The sequence below is a fragment of the Dendrobium catenatum genome, unplaced genomic scaffold (genome assembly GCF_001605985.2).
Source record: "Dendrobium catenatum unplaced genomic scaffold, ASM160598v2 fragScaff_scaffold_716, whole genome shotgun sequence".
NCBI lineage: Eukaryota > Viridiplantae > Streptophyta > Magnoliopsida > Asparagales > Orchidaceae > Dendrobium > Dendrobium catenatum.
In genome coordinates this window covers 18,107,567-18,112,684 of record NW_021319178.1, presented here as the reverse complement: position 1 = coordinate 18,112,684, position 5,118 = coordinate 18,107,567, and positions in this window count along the sequence as shown.

Genomic DNA, 5,118 nt, shown 5'->3' with positions numbered 1-5,118 from the left:
AATTTGCGCATGTAGATTGTAATGCATTGATGAATCTCCTACTTTTGTTCGTAGATGCTTGTATTCGTTGTAGTTTTTTGGCTCATATAGTGCATCCGTCATTATTGCGAGTGGACAGGTAGATGTATTCCTTCACAGACTAAAATTGACTTCAGGATACTGCATTTACTGAAGTCTTTTTGCATCTACCCATGTTGCACGTACATCTGTATTTATAGAGAGCTTGTATGTGTTATAGATCTTTTATGAATGTGTTATTGCATTATTCATGAATGAATCATTATATTCAGACTGGTTTGCATAAATGATCTGGGATAATTTTGTTTTATCCCCCCTTGCTTACATGCCTATTGAGATATTGTTCTTTGCTCATCATAACTCTCAACATATGTCACAGGATTGCATGATTGGATGAATAGTGTAAATCGATCATTATCATTTGCATGCTCTTCATATTCTACTTGCGAGTATTGCATATTGATTACTATGATTTATAGAGGTTCAGTGTGTTCCCTTGATGTTGAGTGATGGTTGACTGCAAAGATGTTATGATCTCCACCATTTATCATTTGCTATTATTTATGTGTAAGTTACTAAAAGTATCTCAGATCTTCAATTCTCATTCCTGAGCAACTTAGATTTTATTATGACTAGTTTCTTATAGTCATTTATAAATGACACCTTGGATGTATGGAGTGTTGTATCTTCTTGCATGATTGTTGTACAAACTGATGTCCAATTTCAACTTTATAGTTTGCAAGATTGTATATACTTCATTCTTGTATGTTGAATTGTTGTTGATGATGAAGATTCTATTGCATTCATTTGTACACATTTCATCCATTTGATATGTTAATCTCTCGATAGTGAATGAAAAATTTGTATCGTTGGCCTCTGGCATGTCATTATATTTCCATCTGACTTTGTAGTCACATCATATTCTTCACAATCTTTTGTCAATTAGAAATTAGATCATGCTTATAGGAGGGATTATAACATGTATGTTGAATGTTGATACCATTGGTCATTAACATTTCCCTTCCATTTGGGATGATCACTTCTTAACCTTCACAATGATTGTGTTGTTAATTGCAAGCATATCATTGTATTCTCTTCATGATCCTTGCTTGCATTGTTAACTTTATCATCTTGCCAAATTACAAGTCTCATTCTAAGCATTGAATTACATTCGATGTTGTGCCTTCAATGTTCAAGTACTTCTTCAATTTATTGCTCTTTGTATGTAACAAGTTCAAAGCTTATGTATTCCATACAATTCTTTGTTTGTTTTGTAAAGTTCATGTATGAGTTTAATTTGAGCTCATGCCCACAACACTTAGTTCATTTGATTTAAGTCATTTATTGTTCATCATTTGTTTAGGCTCACATTTAATTTAATTTCAATTTGAATTTTTATTCAATTCAAATTTTATCTTGTTCAAAAGTTCATAAGTTCAAGTCATAGTGCAAGTTGAAGTTCATAAGTCCTTCATATGTTCAAATAAAGTTCAGGCTCAAAGTGGGCCTCTTCTGTTCGAGTCCTCTGTTGTCCTTGCAAGTGCAACTTCATGTGCACATTGTTCAAGTCATGATTCACTTCCATTTCTTTTGATTAAACTTAATTTAAATTTGTTTTTTATGCTCAAGTTATATCCAAATTAAGTTCCAAAATTTGTCAAAGTCCCAAATTTCAGTGAAAATTTTGGCAGCCTCCCGGCGTCTCCCCCGTTTAGGGGAAAACTACGGAAAACTGGGCCTCCCGCCACGCTAGAAAAAAGCATGCACGGTAGGTGCCCTCAGACGAGGACACCGCGGCCATAAAATTTTTGTTCCCCACCACGCCAGAGAAAGGTGTGCAAGGGTTTTCAGGCGCCGGTTTAAAGCAAGTAATTTTATATTTGACCCCATCTCACCGTAGGCATCGCACTGGATTCCCTTCCCACCACGCTAGAGAAAAGCGTGCATGAGTTAGTTTTTCGGTCCGGCCGGGGAAAAACCACGGGGCCTGGCCCAGTTTGAATGAATCCACTAGTATTTGTAGTCGATTAAAAATGAGGCCTCCTTAGAGGGAAGGCCTTGGCTTGATGTCACAAATGTACATCATATATAGTGTATTACATGGTGGGAGTTATAATATATGTATTTGTTTTGTCAGCACGACCATAGTCGATAGGATGGAAGTCGGAAAGATCGATGTCTGGTGATGGAGGTCGGAAGGACCATAGTAAGCGACGGAGGTCGGCAGGGCCATTGTCGGTAGGAGACCGGGGTCTGAGTGACCGTTGTCTGGTGATGGATGTCGGAGTGGCAATAGTAGGCGACGGAGGTCGGGAGGACTGTAGTCGGTAGGAGACCAGGGTCTGAAAGACCGTTGTCTGGTGATGGAGGTCGGAGTGACCATAGTAGGCGATAGAGGTTGGGAGGACCGTAGTCGGCAGGAGACCAGGGTCTGAAAAACTGTTGTCTGGTGATGGAGGTCGGAGTGACAATAGTAGGCGACGGAGGTCGGGAGGACCGTAGTCAGTAGGAGACCGGGGTCTAAAAGATCGTTGCCTGGTGATGGACGTCGGAGTGACCATAGTAGGCGACGGAGGTCGGGAGGACCGTAGTCGGCAGGAGACCGGGGTCTGAAAAACCATTATAGTAGAGCGATACTCTGGTAGAACTCTAGGCGTCAGGTAGTGGCCCAGTAGAAGTACGGGCCTCAGGTGGTGTCCTGGTTGAGCACAGGGTCTCAAGTGGCTGTTCGGCGGAGCAACGACGTCAGGCGATGGTCACACAGAGGTGAGGGCCTTCGGCGGTGGTCCGACGAAGGTGAGGGCCTCTGACAAAGGTGAGGGCCTCTGGAAAAGATGAGGGTCTTTGGCGAAGGTGAGGGCCACTGGCAAAAGTGAGGGCTTTTGGTGAAGGTGAGGGCCTCAGATGTTGATGAGGGCCTCTAGCAAAGGTGAGGGTCTTTGATGAAGGTGAGGGCTCAAATGTTGGTGAGGGCCTTTGGCGAAGGTGAGGGCCTCTGGTGAAGGTGAGGGCCTCAGGTGGTGGTCCGACGAGGCTCCGGCGGTGGTCCGACGAGGGTGAGGGCCTCATGTGGTGGTCCGGTGAAGCTCCGGCGGTGGTCCGGCGAGGCTCCGGCGGTGGTCCGTCGAGGCTCCTGAGGTGGTCCGTCGAGGTTCCGGCGGTGGTCGAGGAGGAGCTTCTTCCTTCTCTTCTCCTCTTCTCTTCTTTCTTGGGTCCCCCTTTCAAGAGAAATGAGGGGTCTATTTATAGATTTTTGGAGTGGCATGGCCCGTAAATAGGTGAGAGATCAAGAGTAAATGGGGAGTGGTTCAATGGATGGTCGATATTGAATCCCTTGATCATAGATCGTTCGTCAGACATTTGAAGGTCTTATTGGTGTCGGAATTCAACGATCTTGGGCTCGTTGGATTCGTCTCATCAAGCCGCTCGTTTTCACTGTAAGCTTGTTATGTTTAGAAACCGTTTGGTAACCCAAATTTTGGTTTGAACCTTCCAACAGCGCTTCGGGTCCTTGATTTGTACTCATTTGGGCTCGGATTGAGTCAAATTTGGTGTCGTTTGGTTCGTATTTCCGAGACGCTCAGTTCGACTATAAGTTTGATGAAATCGGAGTTTGGATGGTTCCAATTTTAATTTTGGAAGTTTCCAACTTGATTTTGCATAGAGATTCGTGCCCCATCAAGATAATTTTTTGACGACGTATGAGATGCCCCCCTATTTTCGGACGTCGAAGCCCGCAATGTCCGAAAATATATGTCACAATATTTTAAAAATATTAAAATACTTGACAATTCAAAATTGCTCCTATCTGATTTTTCTCGGAGAAATGCAAATCATTAATAATTTCCAAGTTAGCGATCTTAGAATGAGTGATTCGTTAGTGTTGCTAATGAAGCCATTGAGAGGTATTGCCCTCTCAAATAAGAAGAGTATTTCATAAAATGATGAGCTGGTTTCATTTCTAAATGTGGCGGAATAGTGGTTTCGTGAGATGAAATTTTCATCGCTCAAATCATTACAGTTTATCCCTTCTTCCTTGGAAAGCTTATCTTCACATGAGGAATTATATAATAAACAAACCTTCCTATCTCTTTAAATGGTTTGGCCAGCCTAAAAAGGTGTGTCCTTTACTGATTTTTTTTTTTTTTAAATAAAGCCGCATAAAGGGGCTCTTAACCACCCATTAGGGGGCGGTTTAAGAAACCTCTTTTTTTTTTCTTTTTCTTTTTAATAACTTTTGAAAGGGAGAGAGAGAGAGGAAGAGAGGGAGAGAGGGAGAGAGGGAGAGTAGGAGAGTTTTTTATTTTTATTTTTCTCTCTCATAACTTCCTCTCTAGCCTATAAATAGACCCCTCAAAGGTCCTTAATCCTTGCACATTCTCCTTCTCCTTCTATTTTTACAATTGAGGCTTTCCCTTGGTCTTCTAAGGCCCCTCTATTTGCAAGGAAGTCCGGAGATTTTCCCTTGTCGCGCTCCATAGAGTCAAAGAAGCTTGGAGGAAATATTTTCTCAAGTTGACACAGAATGAATGGAATTTGCTGCTCCATAAGAATCAAATTCTCTACATTTAATTTAGAAGAGCATAAATTTTTGAAGAAAACACTTAGCTCGATCAAGGGCTTTAAAATCTGATCTGGCAGATAACTAAAAGCAGTGGATAGTAGATATTGCATGAAGATATGACAATCATGACTTTTCAATCCGAATAATCTCCCTGATCTTATGTCAACACACCTGCTTAGATTGGAAGAATATCCATCAAGTACTCGTAGAGTCTTCACCCATTCACAAATTGCTCATTTTTGCTCTAAAGTTAATGTGAATGGAGCTTTTGGTTTGAGAAATTTTCCCGCTCCACCATCCTTCAATTCCAAAGCTTTTCTTCTACAAATCTCCTTTAAGTCCATCCTTGCTTTTATATTATCTTTCGATTTCTCTTCGATGTCCATAACTGTATAGAAAATATTATCAAAAACATTTTTCTCTATATGCATAACATCCAAATTATGTCTAATTAAGTTTGTTCTCCAATATGGCAATGACCAAAAAATACTTTTCTTGGTCTAATTATGGTTGACACCATATTCTGGCAATCTGAA